Raw genomic sequence first — 16,650 nt, forward strand, 5'->3', positions numbered from 1 at the left:
ATACTTATGTAGTTTTATTTCTGGCATATCATACATTTTACAAACTATTTTGTAATGTTAGTGCAGAAAATGTAAAAAAAAAAGCTGATCCTGTAAGCATTGGTGGTATAGTGGTGAGCATAGCTGCCTTCCAAGCAGTTGACCCGGGTTTGATTCCTGGCCAATGCAAAACATGGGTGTGTTTTTTTTTCAGGCACTTCATAATTTTTACTAACAATTTTGTAGGGTTAGTGCAGAAAATGTGAAAAAAATGCTGGGTACCTTAAGCATTTTTGGTATAGTGGTGAGCAAACCTGCCTTCCAAGCAGTTGACCTGCGATTGATTCTTGGTCAATGCAATACTTATGTGGGTATTTTTTCCTGGCACGTCTTACTTTTTACTAATAATTTTGTATTGTTAGTGCAGAAAATGTAAGAAAAAAACATGGCCTCTGTAAGTGTTGGTGGTATAGTGGTGAGCTTAGCTGCCTTCCAAGCAGTTGGCCCCGGTTTGATTCCCGGCCAACACATGAATTGTTTTTCACATTTGGTGATGCTTTTAGTCTGTTTTAATTTTTCGTGTTAAGGCTCATGCTCTTCTTTCTTCTTAGAGTTTAGCAACAACAAAAATAAGAAAAAAATTGAAGAGAATATTTCTTAGATTTTTTTCAACTGTCTCATCTAACTGATCTTCTGCTCTTCAGTTGTTGATTAAATACTTTGTAGGGTTAGTCTCCAATACGAAAGCAATGTCAGGGTTGGTATTGGTGTTATGCTGGTAAGTGTAGTTGCTTTTAAAACAATAGGCCATAGTTTAATTCTTGAAGAACTCATGTTTTTTTTCCATTTGGTGGTGTTTGGAATCTTTTTCACTTTCTGTGCTAAGGATTATGCTTTTATTTCTTTCTTGGTAACACTTTAGCTACCTTAGTGGGCAGAAAGCAAAGCTAATTGAGAGAATTTGTAGGCAGAGGTGGAAAATCTACATAACTGATTCCAAAAACTCCTCTGTCTTTAGAGTTAGTGTTGAAAATGCCAAAAATGGCAGAGGTCTTTAGGGGGAGTTTGGTGCTGCTGTTGACTCTTTGTAATCTGTTTGAGCTAAGGCTCATAGTGTACTTTCTTTCTTGGTAAGAGTTTAGTTACCTTATTGGCAAAAAAGTGAAAATAATTGAGAGAAATGTAAGAATTGGTGGAAAAGCTCCATAGCTGATTCACAAGAATTCATCTTTGAGTTTTGGACAATGCTTTGCCTTGTTTTTAAACTTTTTAGTAATTGGCTCTTTCAAGACATATTCAGTCCTCCTTTTTTAAGTAAAACTTTAGCAGATTTAACAGCCAAAATCCCAAACCAGTCAAGCGGGTATATGCATTGGTGGTATAGTGGTGAGCATAGCTGTTACCCAAGCAGTTGACCCGGGTTCGATTTCCAGCCAATGCAATACTGATGTAGTTTTATTTCTGGCATATCATACATTTTACAAACTATTTTGTAATGTTAGTGCAGAAAATGTAAAAAAAAAAGCTGATCCTGTAAGCATTGGTGGTATAGGGGTGAGCATAGCTTCCTTCCATGCAGTTGACCCGGGTTCAATTCCCGGCCAATACAAAACAGTGGTGTTTTTTTTTTTCAGGCACGTCATACTTTTTACTAACAATTTTGTAGGGTTAGTGCAGAAAATGTGAAAAAAATGCTGGGTACCTTAAGCATTTTTGGTATAGTGGTGAGCAAACCTGCCTTCCAAGCAGTTGACCTGCGATTGATTCTTGGTCAATGCAATACTTATGTGGGTATTTTTTCCTGGCACGTCTTACTTTTTACTAATAATTTTGTATTGTTAGTGCAGAAAATGTAAGAAAAAAACATGGCCTCTGTAAGTGTTGGTGGTATAGTGGTGAGCTTAGCTGCCTTCCAAGCAGTTGGCCCCGGTTCGATTCCCGGCCAACACATGAATTGTTTTTCACATTTCGTGATGCTTTTAGTCTGTTTTAATTTTTCGTGTTAAGGCTCATGCTCTTCTTTCTTCTTAGAGTTTAGCAACAACAAAAATAAGAAAAAAATTGAAGAGAATATTTCTTAGATTTTTTTCAACTGTCTCATCTAACTGATCTTCTGCTCTTCAGTTGTTGATTAAATACTTTGTAGGGTTAGTCTCCAATACGAAAGCAATGTCAGGGTTGGTATTGGTGTTATGCTGGTAAGTGTAGTTGCTTTTAAAACAATAGGCCATAGTTTAATTCTTGAAGAACTCATTGTTTTTTTGCATTTGGTGGTGTTTGGAATCTTTTTCACTTTCTGTGCTAAGGATTATGCTTTTATTTCTTTCTTGGTAACACTTTAGCTACCTTAGTGGGCAGAAAGCAAAGCTAATTGAGAGAATTTGTAGGCAGAGGTGGAAAATCTACATAACTGATTCCAAAAACTCCTCTGTCTTTAGAGTTAGTGTTGAAAATGCCAAAAATGGCAGAGGTCTTTAGGGGGAGTTTGGTGCTGCTGTTGACTCTTTGTAATCTGTTTGAGCTAAGGCTCATAGTGTACTTTCTTTCTTGGTAAGAGTTTAGTTACCTTATTGGCAAAAAAGTGAAAATAATTGAGAGAAATGTAAGAATTGGTGGAAAAGCTCCATAGCTGATTCACAAGAATTCATCTTTGAGTTTTGGACAATGCTTTGCCTTGTTTTTAAACTTTTTAGTAATTGGCTCTTTCAAGACATATTCAGTCCTCCTTTTTTAAGTAAAACTTTAGCAGATTTAACAGCCAAAATCCCAAACCAGTCAAGCGGGTATATGCATTGGTGGTATAGTGGTGAGCATAGCTGTTACCCAAGCAGTTGACCCGGGTTCGATTTCCAGCCAATGCAATACTGATGTAGTTTTATTTCTGGCATATCATACATTTTACAAACTATTTTGTAATGTTAGTGCAGAAAATGTAAAAAAAAAAGCTGATCCTGTAAGCATTGGTGGTATAGGGGTGAGCATAGCTTCCTTCCATGCAGTTGACCCGGGTTCAATTCCCGGCCAATACAAAACAGTGGTGTTTTTTTTTTTCAGGCACGTCATACTTTTTACTAACAATTTTGTAGGGTTAGTGCAGAAAATGTGAAAAAAATGCTGGGTACCTTAAGCATTTTTGGTATAGTGGTGAGCAAACCTGCCTTCCAAGCAGTTGACCTGCGATTGATTCCTGGTCAATGCAATACTTATGTGGGTTTTTTTTTCCTGGCACGTCTTATTTTTACTAATAATTTCGTATTGTTAGTGCAGAAAATGTAAGAAAAAAACATGGTTTCTGTAAGTGTTGGTGGTATAGTGGTGAGAATCGCTGCCTTCCAAGTAGTTGACCCGAGTTTGATTCTCAGCCAACGCATGAATTGTTTTTCACATTTGGTGATGCTTTTAGTCTGTTTTAATTTTTCGTGTTAAGTCTCAGGCTCTTCTTTCTTCTTAGAGTTTAGCAACCACGAAAATGAGAAAAAAATTGAAGAGAATATTTCTTAGCTTTTTTTCAACTGTCTCATCTAACTGATCTTCTGCTCTTCAGTTGTTGATTAAACACTTTGTAGGGTTAGTCTCCAATATAAAAGCAATGTCAGGGTTGGCATTGGTGTTATGCTGGTGGGTGTAGTTGCTTTTAAAACAATAGGCCATAGTTTAATTCTTGAAGAACTCATTGTTTTTTTGCATTTGGTGGTGTTTGGACTCTTTTTCACTTTCTGTGCTAAGGCTTATGCTTTTATTTCTTTCTTGGTAACACTTTAGCTACCTTAGTTGGCAAAAAGCAAAGCTAATTGAGAGAATTTGTAGGCAGAGGTGGAAAAGCTACATAACTGATTCCAAAAACTCCTCTGTCTTTAGAGTTAGTGTTAAAAATGCCAAAAATGGCAGAGGTCTTTACGGGTAATTTGTTGCGGGTGCTGACTCTTTGTAATCTGTTTGAACTAAGGCTCATAGTGTACTTTCTTTCTTGGTAAGAGTTTAGTTACCTTATTGGCAAAAAAGTGAAAATAATTGAGAGAATTGTAAGAATTGGTGGTAAAGCTCCATAGCTGATTCACAAGAATTCATCTTTGAGTTTTGGACAATGGTTTGCCTTGTTTTTAAACTTTTTAGTAATTGGCTCTTTCAAGACATATTCAGTCCTCCATTTTTTAAGTAAAACTTTAGCAGATTTAACAGCTATAATCCCAAACCATTCAAGTTGGTTCATGCATTGGTGGTATAGTGGTGAGCATAGCTGCTTCCCAAGCAGTTGACCCGGGTTTGATTCCCGGCCAATGCAATACTTATGTAGTTTTATTTCTGGCTTATCATACATTTTACAAACTATTTTGTAATGTTAGTGCAGAAAATGTAAAAAAAAAAAGCTGATCCTGTAAGCATTGGTGGTATAGTGGTGAGCATAGCTGCTTTCCAAGCAGTTGACCTGGGTTCGATTCCTGGCCAATGCAAAACATGAGTGTGTTTTTTTTTCAGGCACGTCATAATTTTTACTAACAATTTTGTAGGGTTAGTGCAGAAAATGTGAAAAAGATGCTGGGTACCTTAAGCATTTTTGGTATAGTGGTGAGCAAACCTGCCTTCCAAGCAGTTGACCTGCGATTGATTCCTGGTCAATGCAATACTTATGTGGGTTTTTTTTCCCTGGCACGTCTTACTTTTTACTAATAATTTTGTATTGTTAGTGCAGAAAATGTAAGAAAAAAACATGGTTTCTGTAAGTGTTGGTGGTATAGTGGTGAGAATCGCTGCCTTCCAAGTAGTTGACCCGAGTTTGATTCTCAGCCAACGCATGAATTGTTTTTCACATTTGGTGATGCTTTTAGTCTGTTTTAATTTTTCGTGTTAAGTCTCAGGCTCTTCTTTCTTCTTAGAGTTTAGCAACCACGAAAATGAGAAAAAAATTGAAGAGAATATTTCTTAGCTTTTTTTCAACTGTCTCATCTAACTGATCTTCTGCTCTTCAGTTGTTGATTAAACACTTTGTAGGGTTAGTCTCCAATATAAAAGCAATGTCAGGGTTGGCATTGGTGTTATGCTGGTGGGTGTAGTTGCTTTTAAAACAATAGGCCATAGTTTAATTCTTGAAGAACTCATTGTTTTTTTGCATTTGGTGGTGTTTGGACTCTTTTTCACTTTCTGTGCTAAGGCTTATGCTTTTATTTCTTTCTTGGTAACACTTTAGCTACCTTAGTTGGCAAAAAGCAAAGCTAATTGAGAGAATTTGTAGGCAGAGGTGGAAAAGCTACATAACTGATTCCAAAAACTCCTCTGTCTTTAGAGTTAGTGTTAAAAATGGCAGAGGTCTTTACGGGTAATTTGTTGCGGGTGCTGACTCTTTGTAATCTGTTTGAACTAAGGCTCATAGTGTACTTTCTTTCTTGGTAAGAGTTTAGTTACCTTATTGGCAAAAAAGTGAAAATAATTGAGAGAATTGTAAGAATTGGTGGTAAAGCTCCATAGCTGATTCACAAGAATTCATCTTTGAGTTTTGGACAATGGTTTGCCTTGTTTTTAAACTTTTTAGTAATTGGCTCTTTCAAGACATATTCAGTCCTCCATTTTTTAAGTAAAACTTTAGCAGATTTAACAGCTATAATCCCAAACCATTCAAGTTGGTTCATGCATTGGTGGTATAGTGGTGAGCATAGCTGCTTCCCAAGCAGTTGACCCGGGTTTGATTCCCGGCCAATGCAATACTTATGTAGTTTTATTTCTGGCTTATCATACATTTTACAAACTATTTTGTAATGTTAGTGCAGAAAATGTAAAAAAAAAAAGCAGATCCTGTAAGCATTGGTGGTATAGTGGTGAGCATAGCTGCTTTCCAAGCAGTTGACCCGGGTTCGATTCCTGGCCAATGCAAAACATGGGTGTGTTTTTTTTTCAGGCACGTCATAATTTTTACTAACAATTTTGTAGGGTTAGTGCAGAAAATGTGAAAAAGATGCTGGGTACCTTAAGCATTTTTGGTATAGTGGTGAGCAAACCTGCCTTTCAAGCAGTTGACCTGCGATTGATTCCTGGTCAATGCAATACTTATGTGGGTTTTTTTTCCCTGGCACGTCTTACTTTTTACTAATAATTTTGTATTGTTAGTGCAGAAAATGTAAGAAAAAAACATGGCTTCTGTAAGTGTTGGTGTTATCATGGTGAGCATAGCTGCCTTCCAAGCAGTTGATCCTGGTTCGCTTCCCGGCCAAAGCATGAATTGTTTTTCACATTTGGTGATGCTTTTAGTCTGTTTTAATTTTTCTTGTTAAGGCTCATGCTCTTCTTTCTTCTTAGAGTATAGCAACCACGAAAATGAGAAAAAAATTGAAGAGAATATATCTTAGATTTTTTTCAACTGTCTCATCTAACTGATCTTCTGCTCTTCAGTTGTTGATTAAATACTTTGTAGGGTTAGTATCCAATACGAAAGCAATGTCAGGGTTGGCAATGGTGTTATGCTGGTGGGTGTAGTTGCTTTTAAAACAATAGGCCATAGTTTAATTCTTGAAGAACTCATTGTTTTTTGCATTTGGTGGTGTTTGGAATCTTTTTCACTTTCTGTGCTAAGGCTTATGCTTTTATTTCTTTCTTGGTAACACTTTAGCTACCTTAGTGGGCAGAAAGCAAAGCTAATTGAGAGAATTTGTAGGCAGAGGTGGAAAAGCTACATAACTGATTCCAAAAACTCCTCTGTCTTTAGAGTTAGTGTTAAAAATGCCAAAAATGGCAAAGGTCTTTAGAGGGAATTTGGTGCTGCGGTTGACTCTTTGTAATCTGTTTGAGCTAAGGCTCATAGTGTACTTTCTTTCTTGGTAAGAGTTTAGTTACCTTACTGGCAAAAAAGTGAAAATAATTGAGAGAAATGTAAGAATTGGTGGAAAAGCTACATAGCTGATTCACAAGAATTCATCTTTGAGTTTTGGACAATGCTTTGTCTTGTTTTTAAACTTTTTAGTAATTGGCTCTTTCAAGTCCTCCTTTTTTAAGTAAATCTTTAGCACATTTAACAGCCATAATCCCAAACGAGTCAAGTGGGTTCATGCATTGGTGGTATAGTGGTGAGCATAGCTGCTTCCCAAGCAGTTGACCTGGGTTCGATTTCCAGCCAATGCAATACTTATGTAGTTTTATTTCTGGCATACCATACAGTTTACAAACTATTTTGTAATATTAGTGCAGAAAATGTAAAAAAAAAGCTGACCCTGTAAGCATTGGTGGTATAGGGGTGAGCATAGCTGCCTTCCAAGCAGTTGACCTGGGTTCAATTCCCAGCCAATGCTAAACATCGGTGTTTTTTTTTTTCAGGCACGTCATACTTTTTACTAACAATTTTGTAGGGTTAGTGCAGAAAATGTGAAAAAAATGCTGGGTACCTTAAGCATTTTTGGTATAGTGGTGAGCAAACCTGCCTTCCAAGCAGTTGACCTGCGATTGATTCCTGGTCAATGCAATACTTATGTGGGTTTTTTTTTCCTGGCACGTCTTAATTTTTACTAATAATTTTGTATTGTTAGTGCAGAAAATGTAAGAAAAAAACATGGCTTTTGTAAGTGTTGGTGGTATAGTGGTGAGCATAGCTGCCTTCCAAGCAGTTGACCACGGTTCGATTCCCAGCCAATGCATGAATTGTTTTTCACATTTGGTGATGCGTTTAGTCTGTTTTAATTTTTCGTGTTAAGGCTCATGCTCTTCTTTCTTCTTAGAGTTTAGCAACCACGAAAATGAGAAAAAAATTGAAGAGAATATTTCTTAGATTTTTTTCAACTGTCTCATCTAACTGATCTTCTGCTCTTCAGTTGTTGATTAAATACTTTGTAGGGTTAGTCTCCAATACGAAAGCAATGTCAGGGTTGGCATTGGTGTTATGCTGGTGGGTGTAGTTGCTTTTAAAACAATAGGCCATAGTTTAATTCTTGAAGAACTCATTGTTTTTTTCCATTTGGTGGTGTTTGGAATCTTTTTCACTTTCTGTGCTAAGGCTTATGCTTTTATTTCTTTCTTGGTAACACTTTAGCTACCTTAGTGGGCAAAAAGCAAAGCTAATTGAGAGAATTTGTAGGCAGAGGTGGAAAAGCTACATAACTGATTCCAAAAACTCCTCTGTCTTTAGAGTTAGTGTTAAAAGTGCCAAAAATGGCAGAGGTCTTTAGGGGGAATTTGGTGCTGCTGTTGACTCTTTGTAATCTGTTTGAGCTAAGGCTCATAGTGTACTTTCTTTCTTGGTAAGAGTTTAGTTACCTTATTGGCAAAAAAGTGAAAATAATTGAGAGAAATGTAAGAATTGGTGTAAAAGCTACATAGCTGATTCACAAGAATTCATCTTTGAGTTTTGGACAATGCTTTGCCTTGTTTTTAAACTTTTTAGTAATTGGCTCTTTCAAGACATATTCAGTCCTACTTTTTTAAGTAAAAGTTTAGCAGATTTAACAGCCATAATCCCAAACCAGTCAAGTTGGTTCATGCATTGGTGGTATAGTGGTGAGCATAGCTGCTTCCCAAGCAGTTGACCCTGGTTCGTTTCCCGGCCAGTGCAATACTTATGTAGTTTTATTTCTGGCATATCATACATTTTAGAAACTATTTTGTAATGTTAGTGCAGAAAATGTAAAAAAAAAAGCTGACCCTGTAAGCATTGGTGGTATAGTGGTGAGCATAGCTGCCTTCCAAGCAGTTGACCTGGGTTTCATTCCCGGCCAATACAAAACACCGGTGTTTTTTTTTTTCAGGCACGTCATACTTTTTACTAACAATTTTGTAGGGTTAGTGCAGAAAATGTGAAAAAAATGCTGGGTACCTTAAGCATTTTTGGTATAGTGGTGAGCAAACCTGCCTTCCAAGCAGTTGACCTGCGATTGATTCCTGGTCAATGCAATACTTATGTGGGGGTTTTTTTCCTGGCACGTCTTACTTTTTACTAATAATTTCGTATTGTTAGTGCAGACAATGTAAGAAAAAATTATGGCTTCTGTAAGTGTTGGTGGTATAGTGGTGAGAATGACTGCCTTCCAAGTAGTGTGACCCGAGTTCAATTCTCAGCCAACGCATGAATTGTTTTTCACATTTGGTGATGCTTTTAGTCTGTTTTAATTTTTCATGTTAAGTCTCAGGCTCTTCTATCTTCTTAGAGTTTAGCAACCACGAAAATGAGAAAAAAATTGAAGAGAATATTTCTTAGCTTATATTCAACTGTCTCATCTAACTGATCTTCTGCTCTTCAGTTGTTGATTAAAAACTTTGTAGGGTTAGTCTCCAATATGAAAGCAATGTCAGGGTTGGCATTGGTGTTATGCTGGTGGGTGTAGTTGCTTTTAAAACAAATGGACATAGTTTAATTCTTGAAGAACTCATTGTTTTTTTGCATTTGGTGGTGTTTGGACTCTTTTTCACTTTCTGTGCTAAGGCTTATGCTTTTATTTCTTTCTTGGTAACACTTTAGCTACCTTAGTTGGCAAAAAGCAAAGCTAATTGAGAGAATTTGTAGGCAGAGGTGGAAAAGCTACATAACTGATTCCAAAAACTCCTCTGTCTTTAGAGTTAGTGTTAAAAATGCCAAAAATGGCAGAGGTCTTTAGGGGGAATTTGGTGCTGCTGTTGACTCTTTGTAATCTGTTTGAGCTAAGGCTCATAGTGTACTTTCTTTCTTGGTAAGAGTTTAGTTACCTTATTGTCAAAAAAGTGAAACTAATTGAGAGAATTGTAAGAATTGGTGGAAAAGCTCCATAGTTGATTCACAAGAATTCATCTTTGAGTTTTGGACAATGCTTTGCCTTGTTTTTAAAGTTTTTAGTAATTGGCTCTTTCAAGACATATTCAGTCCTCCTTTTTCTAAGTAAAACTTTAGCAGATTTAACGGCCATAATCCCAAACCAGTTAAGTTGGTTCATGCATTGGTGGTATAGTGGTGAGCATAGCTGCTTCCCAAGCAGTTGACCCGGGTACGATTCCCGGCCAATGCAATACTTATGTAGTTTTATTTCTGGCATATCATACATTTTACAAACTATTTTGTAATGTTAGTGCAGAAAATGTAAAAAAAGCTGATCCTGTAAGCATTGGTGGTAGAGTGGTGAGCATAGCTGCCTTCCAAGCAGTTGACCCGGGTTCAATTCCCGGCCAATGCAAAACATGGGTGTGTTTTTTTTTCAGGCACGTCATAATTTTTACTAACAATTTTGTAGGGTTAGTGCAGAAAATGTGAAAAAAATGCTGGGTACCTTAAGCATTTTTGGTATAGTGGTGAGCAAACCTGCCTTCCAAGCAGTTGACCTGCGATTGATTCCTGGTCAATGCAATACTTATGTGGGGGTTTTTTTCCTGGCACGTCTTACTTTTTACTAATAATTTCATATTGTTAGTGCAGACAATGTAAGAAAAAATTATGGCTTCTGTAAGTGTTGGTGGTATAGTGGTGAGCATAGCTGCTTTCCAAGCAGTTGACCCGGATTCGATTCCCGGCCAACACATGAATCGTTTTTCACATTTGGTGATGCTTTTAGTCTGTTTTAATTTTTCATGTTAAGTCTCAGGCTCTTCTATCTTCTTAGAGTTTAGCAACCACGAAAATGAGAAAAAAATTGAAGAGAATATTTCTTAGCTTATATTCAACTGTCTCATCTAACTGATCTTCTGCTCTTCAGTTGTTGATTAAAAACTTTGTAGGGTTAGTCTCCAATATGAAAGCAATGTCAGGGTTGGCATTGGTGTTATGCTGGTAGGTGTAGTTGCTTTTAAAACAAATGGCCATAGTTTAATTCTTGAAGAACTCATTGTTTTTTTGCATTTGGTGGTGTTTGGACTCTTTTTCACTTTCTGTGCTAAGGCTTATGCTTTTATTTCTTTCTTGGTAACACTTTAGCTACCTTAGTTGGCAAAAAGCAAAGCTAATTGAGAGAATTTGTAGGCAGAGGTGGAAAAGCTACATAACTGATTCCAAAAACTCCTCTGTCTTTAGAGTTAGTGTTAAAAATGCCAAAAATGGCAGAGGTCTTTAGGGGGAATATGGTGCTGGTGCTGACTCTTTGTAATCTTTTTGAGCTAAGGCTCATAGTGTACTTTTTTTCTTGGTAAGAGTTTAGTTACCTTATTGGCAAAAAAGTGAAAATAATTGAGAGAATTGTAAGAATTGGTGGAAAAGCTCCATAGCTGATTCACAAGAATTCATCTTTGAGTTTTGGACAATGCTTTGCCTTGTTTTTAAACTTTTTAGTAATTGGCTCTTTCAAGACATATTCAGTCCTACGTTTTTAAGTAAAAGTTTAGCAGATTTAACAGCCATAATCCCAAACCAGTCAAGTTGGTTCATGCATTGGTGGTATAGTGGTGAGCATAGCTGCTTCCCAAGCAGTTGACCCGGGTTCGATTCGCGGCCAATGCAATACTTATGTAGTTTTATTTCTGGCATATCATACATTTTACAAACTATTTTGTAATGTTAGTGCAGAAAATGTAAAAAAAAAAGCTGACCCTGTAAGCATTGGTGGTATAGTGGTGAGCATAGCTGCCTTCCAAGCAGTTGACCCAGGTTCGATTCCCGGCCAATACTAAACACCGGTGTTTTTTTTTTTCAGGCACGTCATACTTTTTACTAACAATTTTGTAGGGTTAGTGCAGAAAATGTGAAAAAAATGCTGGGTACCTTATGCATTTTTGGTATAGTGGTGAGCAAACCTGCCTTCCAAGCAGTTGACCTGCGATTGATTCCTGGTCAATACAATACTTATGTGGGTTTTTTTTTCCTGGCACGTCTTACTTTTTACTAATAATTTCGTATTGTTAGTGCAGAAAATGTAAGAAAAAAACATGGCTTCTGTAAGTGTTGGTGGTATAGTGGTGGGAATCGCTGCCTTCCAAGTAGTTGACCCGAGTTCGATTCTCAGCTAACGCATGAATTGTTTTTCACATTTGGTGATGCTTTTAGTCTGTTTTAATTTTTCGTGTTAAGTCTCAAGCTCTTCTTTCTTCTTAGAGTTTAGCAACCATGAAAATGAGAAAAAAATTGAAGAGAATATTTCTTAGCTTTTTTTCAACTGTCTCATCTAACTGATCTTCTGCTCTTCAGTTGTTGATTAAACACTTTGTAGGGTTAGTCTCCAATACGAAAGCAATGTCAGGGTTGGCATTGGTGTTATACTGGTGGGTGTAGTTGCTTTTAAAACAATAGGCCATAGTTTAATTCTTGAAGAACTCATTGTTTTTTTGCATTTGGTGGTGTTTGGACTCTTTTTCACTTTCTGTGCTAAGGCTTATGCTTTTATTTCTTTCTTGGTAACACTTTAGCTACCTTAGTTGGCAGAAAGCAAAGTTAATTGAGAGAATTTGTAGGCAGAAGTGGAAAAGCTACATAACTGATTCCAAAAACTCCTCTGTCTTTAGAGTTAGTGTTAAAAATGCCAAAAATGGCAGAGGTCTTTAGGGGTAATTTGGTGCTGGTGCTGACTCTTTGTAATCTTTTTGAGCTAAGGCTCATAGTGTACTTTCTTTCTTGGTAAGAGTTTAGTTACCTTATTGGCAAAAAAGTGAAAATAATTGAGAGAATTGTAAGAATTGGTGGAAAAGCTCCATAGCTGATTCACAAGAATTCATCTTTGAGTTTTGGACAATGCTTTGCCTTGTTTTTAAACTTTTTAGTAATTGGCTCTTTCAAGACATACTCAGTCCTCCTTTTTTAAGTAAAACTTTAGCAGATTTAACAGCCAAAATCCCAAACCAGTCAAGTGGGTTCATGCATTTGTGGTATAGTGTTGAGCATAACTGCTTCCCAAGCAGTTGACCCGGGTTTGATTTCCAGCCAATGCAATACTTATGTAGTTTTATTTCTGGCATATCATACATTTTACAAACTATTTTGTAATGTTAGTGCAGAAAATGTAAAAAACAAGCTGACCCTGTAAGCATTGGTGGTATAGTGGTGAGCATAGCTGCCTTCCAAGCAGTTGACCCGGGTTCGATTCCCGGCCAATGCAAAACATGGGTGTGTTTTTTTTTCAGGCACGTCATAATTTTTACTAACAATTTTGTAGGGTTAGTGCAGAAAATGTTAAAAAAATGCTGGGTACCTTAAGCATTTTTGGTATAGTGGTGAGCAAACCTGCCTTCCAAGCAGTTGACTTGCGATTGATTCCTGGCCAATGCAATACTTATGTGGGTTTTTTTTTTCCTGGCACGTCTTACTTTTTACTAATAATTTTGTATTGTTAGTGCAGAAAATGTAAGAAAAAAACATGGCTTCTGTAAGTGTTGGTGGTATAGTGGTGAGCAAAGCTGCCTTCCAAGCTGTTGACCCAGGTTCGATTCCTGGCCAACGCATGAATTGTTTTTCACATTTGGTGATGCTTTTAGTCTGTTTTAATTTTTCGTGTTAAGGCTCATGCTCTTCTTTCTTCTTAGAGTTTAGCAACCACGAAAATGAGAAAAAAATTGAAGAGAATATTTCTTAGATTTTTTTCAACTGTCTCATCTAACTGATCTTCTGCTCTTCAGTTGTTGATTAAATACTTTGTAGGGTTAGTCTCCAATACGAAAGCAATGTCAGGGTTGGCATTGGTGTTATGCTGGTGGGTGTAGTTGCTTTTAAAACAATAGGCCATAGTTTAATTCTTGAAGAACTCATTGTTTTTTTCCATTTGGTGGTGTTTGGAATCTTTTTCACTTTCTGTGCTAAGGCTTATGCTTTTATTTCTTTCTTGGTAACACTTTAGCTACCTTAGTGGGCAGAAAGCAAAGCTAATTGAGAGAATTTGTAGGCAGAGGTGGAAAAGCTACATAACTGATTCCAAAAACTCCTCTGTCTTTAGAGTTAGTGTTAAAAATGCCAAAAATGGCAGAGGTCTTTAGGGGGAATTTGGTGCTGCTGTTGACTCTTTGTAATCTGTTTGAGCTAAGGCTCATAGTGTACTTTCTTTCTTGGTAAGAGTTTAGTTACCTTATTGTCAAAAAAGTGAAACTAATTGAGAGAATTGTAAGAATTGGTGGAAAAGCTCCATAGTTGATTCACAAGAATTCATCTTTGAGTTTTGGACAATGCTTTGCCTTGTTTTTAAACTTTTTAGTAATTGGCTCTTTCAAGACATATTCAGTCCTCCTTTTTCTAAGTAAAACTTTAGCAGATTTAACGGCCATAATCCCAAACCAGTTAAGTTGGTTCATGCATTGGTGGTATAGTGGTGAGCATAGCTGCTTCCCAAGCAGTTGACCCGGGTTCGATTCCCGGCCAATGCAATACTTATGTAGTTTTATTTCTGGCATATCATACATTTTACAAACTATTTTGTAATGTTAGTGCAGAAAATGTAAAAAAAGCTGATCCTGTAAGCATTGGTGGTAGAGTGGTGAGCATAGCTGCCTTCCAAGCAGTTGACCTGGGTTCAATTTTCGGCCAATGCAAAACATGGGTGTGTTTTTTTTTCAGGCACGTCATAATTTTTACTAACAATTTTGTAGGGTTAGTGCAGAAAATGTGAAAAAAATGCTGGGTACCTTAAGCATTTTTGGTATAGTGGTGAGCAAACCTGCCTTCCAAGCAGTTGACCTGCGATTGATTCCTGGTCAATGCAATATTTATGTGGGATTTTTTTTCCTGGCACGTCTTACTTTTTACTAATAATTTTGTATTGTTAGTGCAGAAAATGTAAGAAAAAAACATGGCTTCTGTAAGTGTTGGTGGTATAGTGGTGAGCATAGCTGCCTTCCAAGCTGTTGACCCGAGTTTGATTCCCGGCCAATGCATGAGTTGTTTTTCACATTTGGTGATGCTTTTAGTCTGTTTTAATTTTTCGTGTTAAGGCTCATGCTCTTCTTTCTTCTTAGAGTTTAGCAACCACGAAAATGAGAAAAAAATTGAAGAGAATATTTCTTAGATTTTTTTCAACTGTCTCATCTAACTGATCTTCTGCTCTTCAGTTGTTGATGAAATACTTTGTAGGGTTAGTCTCCAATACGAAAGCAATGTCAGGGTTGGCATTGGTGTTATGCTGGTGGGTGTAGTTGCTTTTAAAACAATAGGCCGTAGTTTAATTCTTGAAGAACTCATTGTTTTTTTCCATTTGGTGGTGTTTGGACTCTTTTTCACTTTCTGTGCTAAGGCTTATGCTTTTATTTCTTTCTTGGTAACACTTTAGCTACCTTAGTGGGCAGAAAGCAAAGCTAATTGAGAGAATTTGTAGGCAGAGGTGGAAAAGCTACATAACTGATTCCAAAAACTCCTCTGTCTTTAGAGTTAGTGTTAAAAATGCCAAAAATGGCAGAGGTCTTTAGGGGGAATTTGGTGCTGCTGTTTACTCTTTGTAATCTGTTTGAGCTAAGGCTCATAGTTTACTTTCTTTCTTGGTAAGAGTTTAGTTACCTTATTGTCAAAAATGTGAAACTAATTGAGAGAATTGTAAGAATTGGTGGAAAAGCTCCATAGCTGATTCACAAGAATTCATCTTTGAGTTTTGGACAATGCTTTGCCTTGTTTTTAAACTTTTTAGTAATTGGCTCTTTCAAGACATATTCAGTCCTCCTTTTTCTAAGTAAAACTTTAGCAGATTTAACGGCCATAATCCCAAACCAGTCAAGTTGGTTCATACATTGGTGGTATAGTGGTGAGCATAGCTGCTTCCCAAGCAGTTGACCCGGGTTCGATTCCCGGCCAATGCAATACTTATGTAGTTTTATTTCTGGCATATCATACATTTTACAAACTATTTTGTAATGTTAGTGCAGAAAATGTAAAAAAAAAAGCTGATCCTGTAAGCATTGGTGGTATAGTGGTGAGCATAGCTGCCTTCCAAGCAGTTGACCCGGGTTCGATTCCCGGCCAATGCAAAAAATGGGTGTGTTTTTTTTTCAGGCACGTCATAATTTTTACTAACAATTTTGTAGGGTTAGTGCAGAAAATGTGAAAAAAATGCTGGGTACCTTAAGCATTTTTGGTATAGTGGTGAGCAAACCTGCCTTCCAAGCAGTTGACCTGCGATTGATTCCTGGTCAATGCAATACTTATGTGGGGGTTTTTTTCCTGGCACGTCTTACTTTTTACTAATAATTTCGTATTGTTAGTGCAGAAAATGTAAGAAAAAAACATGGCTTCTGTAAGTGTTGGTGGTATAGTGGTGAGAATCGCTGCTTTCCAAGTAGTTGATCCAAGTTTGATTCTCAGCCAACGCTTGAATTGTTTTTCACATTTGGTGATGCTTTTAGTCTGTTTTAATTTTTCGTGTTAAGTCTCAGGCTCTTCTTTCTTCTTAGAGTTTAGCAACCACGAAAATGAGAAAAAAATTGAAGAGAATATTTCTTAGCTTTTTTTCAACTGTCTCATCTAACTGATCTTCTGCTCTTCAGTTGTTGATTAAACACTTTGTAAGGTTAGTCTCCAATATAAAAGCAATGTCAGGGTTGGCATTGGTGTTATGCTGGTGGGTGTAGTTGCTTTTAAAACAATAGGCCATAGTTTAATTCTTGAAGAACTCATTGTTTTTTTGCATTTGGTGGTGTTTGGACTCTTTTTCACTTTCTGTGCTAAGGCTTATACTTTTATTTCTTTCTTGGTAACACTTTAGCTACCTTAGTGGGCAGAAAGCAAAGCTAATTGAGAGAATTTGTAGGCAGAGGTGGAAAAGCTACATAACTGATTCCAAAAACTCCTCTGTCTTTAGAGTTAGTGTTAAAAATGCCAAAAATGGCAGAGGTCTTTAGGGG

The 16,650-nt window shown here is 36.9% G+C and overlaps 12 non-coding genes across 12 annotated transcripts; all 12 read left to right on the forward strand.

The window, feature by feature from the left end:
- Positions 1-4,189: 4,189 nt before the first annotated feature.
- TRNAG-CCC (transfer RNA glycine (anticodon CCC)) lies at positions 4,190-4,261 on the forward strand. The gene has a single exon. It is a non-coding gene; the product is annotated as a tRNA-Gly (tRNA).
- Positions 4,262-5,603: 1,342 nt separating this feature from the next.
- On the forward strand, positions 5,604-5,675 carry TRNAG-CCC (transfer RNA glycine (anticodon CCC)). The gene has a single exon. It is a non-coding gene; the product is annotated as a tRNA-Gly (tRNA).
- A 97-nt stretch (positions 5,676-5,772) lies between these two features.
- On the forward strand, positions 5,773-5,844 carry TRNAG-UCC (transfer RNA glycine (anticodon UCC)). Its single transcript has one exon. It is a non-coding gene; the product is annotated as a tRNA-Gly (tRNA).
- Positions 5,845-7,014: 1,170 nt separating this feature from the next.
- Positions 7,015-7,086, forward strand: TRNAG-CCC (transfer RNA glycine (anticodon CCC)). Its single transcript has one exon. It is a non-coding gene; the product is annotated as a tRNA-Gly (tRNA).
- Positions 7,087-7,181: 95 nt separating this feature from the next.
- Positions 7,182-7,253, forward strand: TRNAG-UCC (transfer RNA glycine (anticodon UCC)). The gene has a single exon. It is a non-coding gene; the product is annotated as a tRNA-Gly (tRNA).
- A 2,604-nt stretch (positions 7,254-9,857) lies between these two features.
- On the forward strand, positions 9,858-9,929 carry TRNAG-CCC (transfer RNA glycine (anticodon CCC)). Its single transcript has one exon. It is a non-coding gene; the product is annotated as a tRNA-Gly (tRNA).
- Positions 9,930-10,022: 93 nt separating this feature from the next.
- On the forward strand, positions 10,023-10,094 carry TRNAG-UCC (transfer RNA glycine (anticodon UCC)). The gene has a single exon. It is a non-coding gene; the product is annotated as a tRNA-Gly (tRNA).
- A 1,181-nt stretch (positions 10,095-11,275) lies between these two features.
- On the forward strand, positions 11,276-11,347 carry TRNAG-CCC (transfer RNA glycine (anticodon CCC)). Its single transcript has one exon. It is a non-coding gene; the product is annotated as a tRNA-Gly (tRNA).
- Positions 11,348-12,863: 1,516 nt separating this feature from the next.
- TRNAG-UCC (transfer RNA glycine (anticodon UCC)) lies at positions 12,864-12,935 on the forward strand. Its single transcript has one exon. It is a non-coding gene; the product is annotated as a tRNA-Gly (tRNA).
- Positions 12,936-14,118: 1,183 nt separating this feature from the next.
- Positions 14,119-14,190, forward strand: TRNAG-CCC (transfer RNA glycine (anticodon CCC)). Its single transcript has one exon. It is a non-coding gene; the product is annotated as a tRNA-Gly (tRNA).
- Positions 14,191-15,537: 1,347 nt separating this feature from the next.
- TRNAG-CCC (transfer RNA glycine (anticodon CCC)) lies at positions 15,538-15,609 on the forward strand. The gene has a single exon. It is a non-coding gene; the product is annotated as a tRNA-Gly (tRNA).
- A 96-nt stretch (positions 15,610-15,705) lies between these two features.
- TRNAG-UCC (transfer RNA glycine (anticodon UCC)) lies at positions 15,706-15,777 on the forward strand. Its single transcript has one exon. It is a non-coding gene; the product is annotated as a tRNA-Gly (tRNA).
- The last annotated feature ends 873 nt before the right edge of the window (positions 15,778-16,650 follow it).

This window comes from Phyllobates terribilis, unplaced genomic scaffold (assembly GCF_046119375.1).
Source record: "Phyllobates terribilis strain yellow unplaced genomic scaffold, ASM4611937v1 Scaffold_3__8_contigs__length_932513732, whole genome shotgun sequence".
Lineage (NCBI taxonomy): Eukaryota > Metazoa > Chordata > Amphibia > Anura > Dendrobatidae > Phyllobates > Phyllobates terribilis.